Below are 14,723 nucleotides of genomic sequence, written 5' to 3' on the forward strand. Positions count from 1 at the left end.
AGGCCATACCACTGTGGCCCCTGAAACTCATCTGTATTATGTTTTATTTGGTGAACAGTTCATACACCTAAATGGTTGTAACTGATACTGCTGAGTGTATTGTGGAAACAGATGTGTTAAGTATGTGTAATACCTCTCCTGATTGTAGGAGGAAATACCATAATTAAAACAGGGAGGGGCTTGAACCTAGCACTAGTAATCCTAGTAATCCTAGCACTCTGGGAGGCCGAGGCTGGAGGATCGCTCAAGGTCAGGAGTTCGAGACCAGTCTGAGCAAGAGCAAGACCCCATCTCTACTAAAAATAGAAAGAAATTAATTGGCCAACTAAAAATACATAGCAAAAATTAGTTAGGCATGGTGGCACATGCCTGTAGTCAGCTACTCGGGAGGCTGAGGCAGGAGGATTGCTTGAGCCCAGGAGTTTGAGGTTGCTGTGAGCTAGGCTGACACCACAGTGCTCTAGCCCGGGCAACAGAGTGAGACTCTGTCTCACACACACAAAAAAGATTCTTAACCACATCTGCAGAGTCCCTTTTACTATATAAGATAACATTTACAGATTCCAGGGATTAGGACCTAGAAATCTTTGGGGGCTGTTATTCAGGCTGTCACACTGGACATTAATGGAATCTCATAGCATAGTCACCCCCCAGATGTGGCCATCTCATATGCAGCATCTATGCTGTCACCTCAGGCGATCTTTGGAGCCTGGTACATGCAGTTTCTGAGGATACCTGGGCCTGACTCCTGGATATATTAGCTTAGGTAAAAGCCAATGGGGTTGTGTAGAAAGAGTTAAATTAACATAGCAGGTCTGAGCTTGCTTATCCTTAGAAAGGCTGCTTATAAGGTTGGCTCTTGGCTGGTGTCTGGGCACAGGGATTAGGTTCCCCCCATTCCCAGAACTGATAAGAGGGGCTCATTGTGCCTCAACTGTTTATGCAACTATTGTGGTTTATGCCAAACATCTTTCCTTCTGGGAGTCTGCAATGTTGGCGTGTGTTTGGCAGAGGGTGCCTACTTAACAAGCACTCAGTAAAAACCTTGGGCTCTGTGTCTCCCTTAAACTTCTGTGGTAGGCAACATTTCATGTGTGTTGTCACACGTTGTTGATGGGGGAATATGTCCTGTATGACTCCACTGGAAAGGACCCCTGGAATCGAATCTTGTACTTGGTTTCCTGTACACTTTGTGCCATGTGCCTTTTCTCTTTGCTAACTTTGTTTTGTGTCCTTTTATTGTAGTAAATCTTAGCTGTGAGTACAACTATATGCCGAGTTTTGTTAGTCCTCTTTGTGAATCATCAAACCTGAATGGATGGGCCGGGCGCTGTGGCTCACGCCTGTAATCCTAGCTCTTGGGAGGCCGAGGCGGGCGGATTGCTCAAGGTCAGGAGTTCAAAACCAGCCTGAGCGAGACTCCGTCTCTACTATAAATAGAAAGAAATTAATTGGCCAACTGATATATATATATAAAAAATTAGCCGGGCATGGTGGCGCATGCCTGTAGTCCCAGCTACCCGGGAGGCTGAGGCAGAAGGATCACTCGAGCCCAGGAGTTTGAGGTTGCTGTGAGCTAGGCTGACGCCACGGCACTCACTCTAGCCCGGGCAACAAAGCGAGACTCTGTCTCAAAAAAAAAAAAAAAAAAAAAAAAAAAAAAAAAACCTGAATGGATGGTCTTGAGGACCCCAGCACAATTGGCATCAGAAGGGGGCTTTGCTAGCCCAACACTGACTCACTAAAATACAGCAGACATTGTTTGGGGAAGGCAAGGATAAAGGGGTGGGGGAGGACAAACTTTTGGTGCTTGGCTGGCTATGGAGACATCCATGGTATGAAACTGCAGTCTTTTGTGAGGGGTAAAATTTACCTGTGGAATTTGAAAATGACAGATCCGACTCCAGAAGAGTTAGCTTGCTAGCTCTCCTGGCTGTTTTGGGTTGTGGTGGCTCAAGTGAGGGGAGAAAAGTGCAGGTTAGTGATGCTGTTTGGTTTTTGTTCTCTCATCTGGGGGAAGAGAAAGGGCTCCCCAATTCCCAAAAGTGAGCTTGGATGGATCAAAAATATTAAAAGTTTGTGTTGCTCTTTCCTCCAAGTGGGAGGAGAGAATGTTAAATCGGTTCCCAGGGCTGGAGCAAAGCAAAACAGAGGGGGGAGAGGGAAGAAATCACTACAGTCATTTCTTCTGCATTTCTGCTGCCACTGCCACGGTAGCCCTGCCCCACCACCCTGCATTCCAGCTGGGATCCTCTCTGGGAGCTGTAATGTTAACCCTGCAAATGTTAAATTTACTGCTGAAGAATTACATCAATTTCCATTCAAAAGAGGGGGACTTTTTAAAAATAGCTTTGTGTTTTGTGGCTATTGCATCTGGATGTAGGCTGAAAATTGATGTAAAATGTTATATGCTTGTAATTTCATAAATGGTAGAGGATTATCCCAATTGGAGAAAGCTGTCAGGAAAAAATGTTAATGGGACACACAAATAATTGCTTTTTTGCTACTGGTAGGTAGATTGACATTTACATTTTTTTGAGTATTAAAAACAAAATCTTCATAACTGATGATTTTTGCTATTTTTTTTTTTTTGCCTACTGGAGCCTCTGAAAAAAAGGAAACAACATGAATAGGGAGGCTCTCTCCAGATGGAAATACACTTTTGGAGTGTTACAAAGCAGATTTTAGTTGCTAATGAGCTCTTGTAAAATCAGATGTCTGACCCATAAAAGCTGATGATTTCCCAGCCAGATGTGCATATTTTTGAGTGGGTCAATTTGGACTCTAATACTGACAAGATAAAAAAGGCTTAGTGAAGCTTTGCTTGTCAGTTGTACTTGGAACATGGTTGTCTGGCCTTGCAACATCTTAGCTTTGCTGCTGCAAAGAAAAGCCATTGACTTTTTTTGGAATCTTGATCCCAGTTGCCTGGACCTGACTCTAAACTGAATTCTGAAACTTCTGGTATGGGCTGTTTCAGCCTGAACTCTGGCTGTGCCAAACTAAATCTAACAAAGTTGCCCTGCTCGCAAAACAAAACTCAAGACACTGGGACAGTTGCAGATTTAGGACACTCATCTGTGGGCTAAATTGTGAAAACATCATTATTTCTGGTTGGACCATCTGGGTCACAAACAAGTGCCTTCAGAAAAGGAGACTATCTGAAATTCAGCTGCTCATTGATTGGCTCTCTGTTTCTGATACAGAGACTGTTTGCATTCCAAACTTAGGATCCCTGCAAAAGTAAGGTGGGGGAGGGTACCTCACAGGAAGTGTGACCCCTCCACCCACTATTGACAGATCAGACTCTGGACCCTTTTTCAGGACCACTTCACTGCTGTTAATTAACCATTAGTTGTGTTCAGCTTTTGCTGTTAGTTGCAGTTTGCAATAGCGGACTGATACTCTACTTCCCTCACCTTTCTCCTGGTACACACGCCTTACTAAGGCTGTTTAAGTATTAAATGCAGCTACCACCAGAAAGGGATTGATCTTTTCTAGATTAGGTTGCTGTCTGGATAAGTCATCAGGACAAAAGGGGTGGAAATTTATGTAAACTCATTTTTTTAATGTTTAAAAATTTAGTATATTGTCCTGAACAATTCTGAACATGTGTCTTTCTGGTTAAGCTATATAAAAATGTTTTCCTGTGAAAATGCTTTTGTGCCTCTTGCATACAACCCTTCCAGCTGAAAGATGTAGATAAGAATAGGGGATGATTGAAAAAATGTTAAGTTATTGCTGAATAAGACACACTGATTTTGTACCAATGAGGGGAAAAAACAAAATCCAGGCACCTGGGGAGGTGGGATGGAGAAAAGTATTAATGATCTTTGTTTTTCAGAATGGTTCCTGGAAGCCTTCCCCTCTTCCTAAAAGAAAATTCCCTAAGCTGCCTTTTCAAGCTGCCGCGCGAACTTTGAATTCAAATGGACTGCTAAGCCTGTGCTCAAACCTGACCACACTGACTGTGAGGGTGTGGGTGACCCAGCACCTGCAGTTTCCCGAAGAATGCCTACAGATGTTGTCCATACTCATGAAGCTGATAAACTGTTATTGTAGACAAATAACTGTTTGGAACTGACTGTCTCAGGCAGGGCCTCTGAAACCAACAACTGAACTGCATTATTTGTACTATATTGAGAACCTAGGGTGGGAGGCCCCACATTGAGGGCCCTGTTAACCTGTACTGCCTTATATGTATCCTGCATGGTGTGCCCCAACAATTGTAAACACTTTGTTTCCATGGGTACTGTGTGTGCCCTCTGGGATTGTGCTTCTTGTGCGTGTGCTCTGACTGTGTTGACCCTGGAAGTTTTTCAGGTCAGATTCAACTTATTGGCCAGAATTGTGCTGGGCCTGAATTGATGCCTTGGGCCAGGTGAAAAGAAGGTTAATACAAAAGCTTTAAGATGAAGCCAGTTGGGTTTCTCATATATATTTATATGGTTAATGGGATTTATTTGAACTAGTTAAATAAAAGACCCCTAAAGAACATAACTGAGATAAGTAGTGCAGGTTGGCCTGAATGCAGGTTGGCTGTCTCTACAAAAAATAGAATAATTAGTTGGGTTTGGTGGCACATGCCTGTAGTCCCAGCTACTCCAGAGGCTGAGGCATTGCTTCAACCCAGGAGTTTGAGGTTGCAGTGAACTGTGATGATGCCACTGCACTCTAGCCCAGGTGACAGAGTAAGATACTGTCTCAAAAAAAAAAAAAAAAAAGATAGTGCAGGTTGCTCTCGACCTGTTGTATGGGGTCCTACTAATACTTTTGCTGTAAAGATGCCTTGGCCAAGGGTCAAGGGGTGGACCATGCAGAAAAGAGTTAATGTAGTAGGTCTGAACCTGCTTGTTCTGAGAAAGTCCTGCTTATAGAGTTGGCTTTTGGCTGGTATCTGGGAACTAGGACTTACAGAGGGTTCTCACCATTCCCAGAACTGTTAAGAGTAGCTCATTGTGCCTAAACTGTTTCTATAACCAATGTGATTTATGTTGAACACCTGCTTTCCTTCTGGGAGTCTGGAATTTTGGCATGTTCTAGGCAGAGGGTGCTTGATCAGTGCCCAGTAAAAACTTGCGTCTCTCATGAGTTTTCTTGATAGACAGCATTTCACGCATGTTGTCATAATTTGTTGATGGGGGACGCAAGCATGTCTTGTGCGACTCCACTGGAAAAGAGTCTTGGAATCTTGTGGCTGACGTACTCTACATCTTGCCCATGTGCCTTTTCCCTTTGCTGACTTTGTTTTGTATCCTTTCACTGTAATAAATCTTACTTGTGAGTATAATTATATGCCAAGTATTGTCCTTTCAATGAATAATTAAACCTAGGGGGGTGGTCTTGGGTCCGTCTATATAGGGGTGTACTGGGCTGCTATGGCTGTGCACCTTCAAAGAAAACCGTTTAAAACTATGCATAGAAAAGGGAACTCTTTTTATTGGGCAGAGCTGTGAGTTGTGACATTTGCTCTGGAAATTGCTTTCCAAATTGTACCTTGTTACATTTTTGTTTATGCATGACACCAGCCAATGGACTGACGGCTTAGTCTGGTGTCTGGTAGCAGAAAAATTGGATGGCCAAGTCTCAGGCTCTGTGGGGACAAACATCTTGGCAACAGATCACCCAAGACCCATGTCCTCTGTTCATGACCCGTGTGGATGCCTATGGAAAAGGATCCTCTAAAAATTAACGTCGATGGAATCAACAAATTGGTTTGACCTGAGCTTCCCAGGTAATGACCATAGCCACCTGGGTACACTATTGCACAGGGCATGGCAATCCATCTACAAGTCAGTCAGCACTGGGCCCATACATTAGCTCTGGTGATTCCAGCACATAAGGCCAGGGAACCCTGACTCATGGGCCGAACTGCTAACTACACAGTTAAGCAGCATAGGGAACTCAGTCTGGGGCACTGGACCTGGCTGGTCTTGGCAAATCAGCTATATAACTAATCTTTCTTATGCTTCCCCCTAGTCATGTCTATCCCCTGGGAAACTGGGCTACTGGAATTTGTGAGCAGCAAAGAAGAGCCAGAGGATGGGAAACTCTGACATGGAGTTTTTTTCTTTTTGCTGCCCAGTTAAGCTTGCTAGATTTGGGCAGTTATGGATAATTATAGTGATCACGGGTGGGAGATGACAACTCTAAAGTGCTCCTAGTATGGTCCATGTGTCAGGGGGTTCCAGGTATGTAAGGAAGAAACTGCTGAGCCATCTAGGAGCAAGTCTGGGCATATGGTGTTGGCAAGACCAGTAAAAGGGTGACATGATTGTCAGAGGGACTGGTCATACCAAGTACACAGCTGTGTCAGGACAGCGACAACCTTGGCTGCTGGCAAGGGAAGCTATTTGGGGGAGGGGGACCAACAGTTACTCTTAGCATTTGTCTGCAGGGCATCCAGCCAATCTAATGCAGACTGCCACCTTCAGCTTGACCACTGGTAGGTAGGAAAGCTTAATATAAGAATTCTCAGGCCGGGCGCAGTGGCTCACGCCTGTAATCCTAGCACTTTGGGAGGCAGAGGCGAGAGGATCGCTCAAAGTCAGGAGTTTGAAACCAGCCTGAGCAAGAGTGAGACCCCGTCTCTACTAAAATATAGAAAGAAATTAATTGGCCAACTAAAAACATATAGAAAAAAATTAGCCAGGTATGGTGACGCATGCCTGTAGTCCCAGCTACTCGGGAGGCTGAGGAGGAAGGATCACTTGAGCCCAGGAGTTTGAGGTTGCTGTGAGCTAGGCTGGTGCCACAGCACTCTAGCCCAGGCACCAGAGTGAAACTCTGTCTCAAAAAAAAAAAAAAAAAAAATAATTCTCAAAATTCTCCCAGCAGCTGCTGACTCCAGGAGCTAACAGCCTCCATAACAGAACAAGATCAGCTTTCTGGATGCTGATCTGATTTCCTTTAGCTTCATCTGAGGTACAGATTACATCAACTGCTCTACATTTAACTAATTGTTGGACCCATGTTGCCTAAGGCACATACAAAGGAATTGTTTAAGTAATTATGGTATCTAATGAGGTGGCCTATGTTTCAAAAAGAGTTCTTAACTGGCTGTAAGAAAGATCAGAGGGGCCAAGTGCATTGGCTCACACCTGTAATCCTAGTACTTTGGGAAGCTCAGGTGGAAGGATTGCTTGAGGCCAGGAGTTCAAGACCAGCCTGAGCAACATAGTGAGACCTTCATCTCTACAAAATAGAAAATAAAAAATTAGTCAGGTGTGGTGGCACACACACACTTAGCTACTGGAGAGGCTGAGGCAGGAGGATTGCTTGAGCCCAGGAGTTTGAGGTTGCTGTGAATATTAAGATGCCACTGCATTCTACCCTGAGTGACAGAGCAAGATCCTGTCTCAAAAAAAAAAAAAAAAAAAAAAAAAAAAAAAGAGGGTAGAGTCGCAGGGAAATTGCTCTGTGAGGTGTGACCTTGCATGTGTCCATATGTATCTCATAGATAAGCCTTAACTTCGCTTGACATAAGTCCTGGTAAAATGCCCCATGGTCCTCCCAGAACACAGAGAATGGAAGGGCTTCTGAGGAGCTGCTGCAAGGTCATTCCTCACCCATCTCCCTAACTTCCTTGGGGGATGTGGTGAGATATTTGAGTTTCTGCCTTGAACCCCACCCCCACCCCCACCCCCACCCCCAACATGCTTTAGGGTACAGCTGCATCCCATAAAACTATTCAGCATGAAACACTCCAACTGCGTAGACATTGGCTCCCAAGGAATAGCTCCCATTGCCCATGTTGTGTGGTTGCCTGGCCTCCTTTGGTTTTGTCTGGTGGGACAAGGGACACAGGGAGCTGGCACCTTTGCTGACCTTGCTATTGCTGTCTCTGTAAGTAATAACCTACCTGAATCTCAAAAGCACTCCTTGTGTTTTAATCTCTCAGCCTTGCTTGACAGTTGTAATGACGAACGCCAGAGAGGTAATGGAAGTGGCCCCTAGCTTGTGACTCATACAGGCAAGAAGCAACTCTTTTGAAGCACTGACTCAGGATGTAAAGTCTTCTCACCCTGCAGACTCTTCCCTTTGCCTAAACTCTATGGATATTAGTCTTTCACCCAAGAATAAGGATCCTTGAACTCCCTGTTAACTGTTTTTTGGGGTTTTCTTTACTTTTTTTTTTTTTATTTTTTTTATTTTTTTTTTATTTTTTATTTTTTTTTATTTTATTATTTTTTTTTTAATCTGTTATAGCCATTTTTAGGGACCTTAACGACTTCAATGTCCTTAAGGCTCGTACCATGGCTTTACTATTGCCAGCTTTGTTAAAATTTCTGCAAAAACACATTCAGGTAAGCAGATTAATTGACTGGCTTACTTTTTTTTTTTTTTGAGACAGAGTCTTACTCTGTTGCCCAGGCTAGAGTGCCCTAGCATCAGCCTAGCTCACAGCAACCTCAAACTCCTGGGCTCAAGCAATCCTCCTGCCTCAGCCTCCCAAGTAGCTGGGACTATAGGCATGTGCCACCATGCCAAGTTAATTTTTTCTATATATATTTTTAGCTGGCCAATTAATTTCTTTCTATTTATAGTAGAGACGGTTCTCACTCTTGCTCAGGCTGTTTTCAAACTCCTGACCTTGAGCGATCTTTCCACCTTGGCCTCCCAAAATGCTAGGCTTACAGGCGTGAGCCACTGCGCCCGGCCTAATTCCCTGTTAATTTATGAGCTCCTTCCAGGTTCTTTTGTAATAATTTAGGGCAGAGTTGGGTAGTTAAGGAATAGATTTGATGTCAGATCAATAGACTTGATCTAGGTACACTGTGGGTCATAATTTCTATTTGCAATTAAGAGGTACATTTCAGGCCAGGTCAGTTGGCTCACGCTTGAGCTCAGAAGTTTGAGATCAACTTGAGCAAAAGCGAGACCCCATCTCTACTAAAAATAAAAAAAAAATTAGCCAGGTGTGGTGGCACACACCTGTAGTCCCAGCTAGTTGTGAGTCTAAGGCAAGAGGATTGCTTGAGCCCAGGAGTTTGAGGTTGCTGTGAGCTAAGCTGATGCCACAGCACTCTAACCCAGGTAACAGAGAATGACTCTGTCTCAGAAAGATGTTCACTTCAGTGTGGCCTGATTTATTTTTTATATCCTATAGAATTCAGCTAATGAAACAGTTTTATCACCAATTATTTCATAACAACTTCCTTATTCAGGATACATAGTCCCCCTGGACTGTCAACATTCTTCCATGGCAACCAACTCGACATGGAAGGAGAGATCATTGGCAGCTCACAGAAATGCAAGGTCTTTGGGATTGGACACTAGTCAGAGGTAACACTATAGAGAGCACTGAACACATCCCAGACATGTGAGGGAGGATCCTGGCAGCCTCGAGGCTGTGGCTCATATAGTTATGGAGCCTTCCAAAAACTCAATGAGACAAGGTTGCTCTCCATCTATAAAACTTGTTTTTACAGAGGGAGAGCTTCACCCTTCAGTTGGTAGCCACCATTTATGGAGCACTTACTAGATGGCGGGCACTATGTTAAGCACTCAACTCGCCTTGACTCATTAAATCATCATAAGCTGCTATTATTATTATCTCATTTTGTAGAGAAGAAAACCGAGGCTCATAGAAACATTGTATGATTAAATTTCCGCAATTCACAAGGATTAGAATTCGGACTTGAACCTAGGTCAGACAGACTTGAACCTCTGTCTGACATTGGCTCTATTCCCTAACCCCATTGGAGTTCAGAAGGGGAATCTGAAGGGCCAAATAAGACATAAACATGAGGCAGGGCCTTCATCCAATTCATTTTGGCACTTTATGGTTTATGGGAGTAGCTCAAAAACTATGTGTTGAAAATAAATGATACCCATTGGAACCAGCATTCTGAAGACCTGGTGTGTTTACCTCTGAGTTCAGTGAATGTATCACAATGCACAGGCCCCAGGGAAACCCAGAACAGAGGCTCAGCAGAGGCAGAACACCAAGGTCAAATGGAGAAATCCTATAAATAAGCCCCTCCAAATGCATTGATACATTCAGTCCCTGTGCAGATCTCAATGATCTATTTTCTCCCCCTCTCTTTTTAAAGGCACTTCAAAGGCCGGGCACAGTGGCTCACGCCTGTAATCCTAGCACTCTGGGAGGCCGAGGCGGGCGGATCACTCAAGGTCAGGAGTTCGAAACCAGCCTGAGCAAGAGTGAGACACCCGTCTCTACTATAAATAGAAAGAAATTAATTGGCCAACTAATATATATGGAAAAAATTAGTCGGGCATGGTGGTGCATGCCTGTAGTCCTAGCTACTCGGGAGGCTGAGGCAGGAGGATCGCTTGAGCCCAGGAGTCTGAGGTTGCTGTGAGTGAGGCTGACACCACAGCACTCTAGCCTGGACAACAAAGCGAGACTCTGTCTCAAAAAAAAAAAAAATAAATAATAATAATAAAGGCACTTCAAGGTTAAGAACTTACTAACATCATTCTAGAGGTATCCACCATTCAAATCAGTCTGAAGGCTCACTGTTTCTCCCTTCTCCAAACTCCATGTCTATGTTAACCCTGGCCCTGGATATCTGTTTCCTTCCTTCCCAATCTGTTGCAATTCTTCTATCTTACAATGAACGTATATAAAGTTTATAATTATTAAAAAAATGCTTTAAATCATTTTTTTTGAGATAGAGTCTTGCTTTGTCACCCAGACTAGAGTGTAATGGCATGATCATAACTCACTATAACCTCGAACTCCAATTAATTTCTTGCAAATTCCTAAAGAACAATTACCAGCTTAAAGGCAACGCACTTTTTAAGGATTGTGATGCATATATCAAAATTGCCTTCTAGAAAAGATGCTTGGAGTGTGAATTGATATATATTCTTTATGTATCAGGTAGTTTTTTATGTATTAGGTAGTTTTTTTCCTTTTTATTTTGAAATAATTTTAAACTTACAGAAAAGTTGTAAGGCTAGAAAAAAGAATTTCCATATACCCTTGGCGTAGAGTCACCATTTTCTGTTTGCCACATTTGCTTTATCATCCTTCCTCTCTGTCTCTCTCCCCCCACACACAAATATGCACACTAACACACATTTATTGTTTATATTTTTCCAACCATTTGAGAGTAGGTTACATACTTGCTGTCCTCTTTCCCATGAAAACTTCAGTGTGTATTTCCTATGAAAAAGAATATTCTCTTACATAACTACAGTACAGTTATCAAATTTAGGAAATTTAACATGCTACAATACTTTATCTAATGCACAGTTTTTATTCCAATTTCTTTTTTCTTTTTTGAGACAGAGTCTCACTCTGTTGCCAGGGCTAGAGTGCCGTGGTGTCAGCCTAGCTCACAGCAACCTCAAACTCCTGGACTCAAGCAATCCTTCTGCCTCAGCCTCCCGAGTAGCTGGGAGTACAGGCATGTACCACCATGCCTGGCCAATTTTTTCTATATATTTTTAGTTGGCCAATTAATTTCTCTCTGTTTTTAGTAGAGATGGAGTCTCGATCTTGCCCAGGCTGGTCTCAAACTTCTGAGCTCAAACAATCCGCCTGCCTCAGCTTCCCAGAATGGTAGGATTACAGGTGTAAGCCACTGTGCCCAGCCTCTAGTTGTCATGTCTCTTAAAACATATTTCGTACCGCATGGAAATCTCTAAGACATACACCAGGGACCTCATGTTTTTGGGGCAAACTGCACGTTATTTAAATCATCATAACTACAGATCATAATGAACTTTAGGTGTTGTTTTTTAATAATTATAACATTTTAATTTACAAAAACAATTAAACAACCAATTAAACAATTAAAGTTCCTAGTACTTTTTTTTTTTTTTTTGAGACAGAGTCTCACTTTGTTGCCCAGGCTAGGGTGAGTGCCGTGGCGTCAGCCTAGCTCACAGCAACTTCAGACTCCTGGGCTCAAGCAATCCTGCTGCCTCAGCCTCCTGAGTAGCTGTGACTACAGGCATGCGCCACCATGCCTGGGTAATTTTTTCTATATATATTCGTTCGCCAATTAATTTCTTTCTACTTATAGTAGAGACGGGGTCTCGCTCTTGCTCAGGCTGGTTTTGAACCCCTGACCTTGAACAATACGCCCACCTCGGCCTCCCAGAGTGCTAGGATTACAGGCGTGAGCCACCACGCCCCGCCCCTAGTACTTTTTTTTAACGTATGGTGCTGCGTAAAACATTTTCCTCTATGAAGAGGGACCAAACAAAATTTACATAAGGATCTAGATTCGCTCCTTTTTCCATGGGCAGCACAAACTCTGCAGGCTCTTGTAGGAAATTTTTGCTTTCCACTCACTGGAATACACGTAGTTTCATGCTGCTTCATATCACCTGACAACCTTTTGGGTGGATCTTTACGAGGTGCTCTCCTTGCACCCCCAGGGGAAGGGCTGGACAGATTTGTCCCTGGTTCTGGAGAGCCTTCATTATTGTCATCCGTTATCCAGTCTCTCGCCACCTATAGCAGAAACTGTTTATACTTCATTTTTGCTTGTGGATTGAGGACATTGTACACTCTAAATGAATTGAAAAGTCCACAGTTTATAAGGTACAGCACTACTTTTTTTGTCCATTTCATCATTTTCCTTAGAATGGAATAACACAAAAGGAATTGATCCGCACGGCCAACACCTTTCAGGTGGGCATTGTATTCCTTGATGCAGGCAGGTTTTACAATATTCTCTCCTGTTTTTCTATTTTTTTTCCTGTTGTCGAGACAAAAGTGTCATGGATTGTTGATATCATTTGGACAACCTGCTTGTCTTTCCATGCTAGGAGAAGAATATCGCCTTTTTTGGAAAATATTATGTCACCTTTCTTCATTCTTGATGTTTTCATTTGCAAATTTGGCGGTAAACCTCTACTCTCCATAATGGACAAGACAGTGTGTTGACATCTAAGGTCCATAACAGATGGCACGCAAAACACGAGAAAACTTGTGAGCAGTACAAAAGGTGTTAATCTTCCTTTGCTTTGAGACACTTGTCCAGGTTTTCCGTTTTCTTTCCTTTTTTTTTTTTTTTTTGGTCTTTCATAACATTAGCATTTTTGCAGAATGCAGACCAGTGGTTTTATAGACTGTCCCTCACTTTGGGTTTGTGTGATAGTCTTCCATAGTTTAAATGCTAGGTCTAGGTCTAAAAAAGAAAAATGAAGCTAAAATAGCAGCATCCATACATGTGGCTTTCAAGAGACATTCTTGAAGAAAAAATATGATGCTGATAAAGGATTACCCAACCTGACAATAACAAGGGATCAAGCAGAGTAAACAATACAGCTGCTAGATAATTAATTAATCCTCTTAAGTGTAACTAATGAAATTAGGTCAACAGAAATGGTTTTGTTAGCGGTGGGGGGCTCCACCCTTTTCAATGACATCACGGAGGCACTTTGTGCAAGCAATACCACATCTACCTTGTACAAAACCACCACCAGCACCCCGAACAATTCAGGACATGAGGCAGGCACTCAATGAATATTCATTTACTGAGTTAATGAGCAACAGAATTACCAAGAGTGCGCATCTTTAATCTCAGGGTTATCTTATGTTGCTGTTTGCTGTTGTTAAATAACAATAAGCTGAAACAAAGAATAACACACTATTTTCTGGTTCCCATATGGAATATGCAGCTAGTCAAGTTCACCTGATTTGTGGAGGTGGACCTTGCAGCTAAGTGACTCACTAACACGAAATCTTCTCCAAGTCTGACCATGTAAAAATAAAAAGGGCTTCATCCAGACAACAACATTCTGTCACCTCTAGGGGGCGTCGGGGAAGCAGGGTGACTTCTGGAGCCTCAATAGCAATCGTCTTTGGAAAAACTTACTTCCAAACATAGGGGAACTCAGGATCTGATTCACATGTGACTTCCTTGAAAAACTAGTAACAGCTCAATTTCTGCCAAGCAAGAGATGAACTGAGAATCCTTGGCAAAGATCTGGGAACACAGAGGCGCACAGGAAAAAAAGCGAAGTGAGGTGTCAGTGGATGTAACTGTGTATTTCTTTAGCAAGAATTAGCTCTTAAACCAGTGACAAATAGGCCTATGCTAGTATAACAGTGGAAATATCGTTGGCTCAACTGGGATTTTCCTCTGTGTTAATATTTCAGAGCAATTAAAGAAAGACCTTAGAAATGTAGAAAGACTTTAATAAGAAAAAGCTGAAATTCCTACAGAAATCCCCCCTTTTGGTGAAATACATGGCTGAATTAGTGGTTGCAACAATCCCGATGCACTTTCTTTTTTTTTAATTTTTAATTTAATTTAATTTATTGGTCAGTGTATGTTTTGCTTTTTTTAAAAAAATTTTTTTCTAGCATACTGAGGGGCTACAATGTTAAGGGTATGTATATTGCCCTTGTCCCCCTCCCCCCTTGAGTCAGAGCTTCAAGCATGTCCATCCCCTAGTTTGCTCACATCCCATTCATTATGTATGTATATACCCATCCCCTCCCCCACCACCTGCCCGACACCCGATTCGATGCACTTTCTCACAATACTAAACTTTTTGGGAAGCTTTTTGTAGATGACAAAATCTGTGACAATATTCCTCCAGGTGTTTAAAAAATGTAATGACAGGCTGGGCGCAGCGGCTCATGTCTGTAATCCTAGCACTCTGGAAGGCCCAGGCAGGAGGATCGCTCAAGGTCAGGAGTTTGAAACCAGCCTGAGCAAGAGTGAGACCCCATCTCTACTAAAAAATAGAAAGCAATCAATTGGCCAACTAAAAATATATAGAAAAAATTA

General features: G+C 42.7%; 1 non-coding gene across 1 annotated transcript; it reads right to left on the bottom strand.

Moving 5' to 3' along the window:
• Positions 1–8,200: 8,200 nt before the first annotated feature.
• LOC142874732 (small nucleolar RNA SNORA33) lies at positions 8,201–8,330 on the bottom strand. The gene has a single exon (XR_012922366.1). It is a non-coding gene; the product is annotated as a small nucleolar RNA SNORA33 (small nucleolar RNA).
• Between the last annotated feature and the right edge of the window lie 6,393 nt (positions 8,331–14,723).

The sequence above is a fragment of the Microcebus murinus genome, chromosome 12 (assembly GCF_040939455.1).
Source record: "Microcebus murinus isolate Inina chromosome 12, M.murinus_Inina_mat1.0, whole genome shotgun sequence".
Lineage (NCBI taxonomy): Eukaryota > Metazoa > Chordata > Mammalia > Primates > Cheirogaleidae > Microcebus > Microcebus murinus.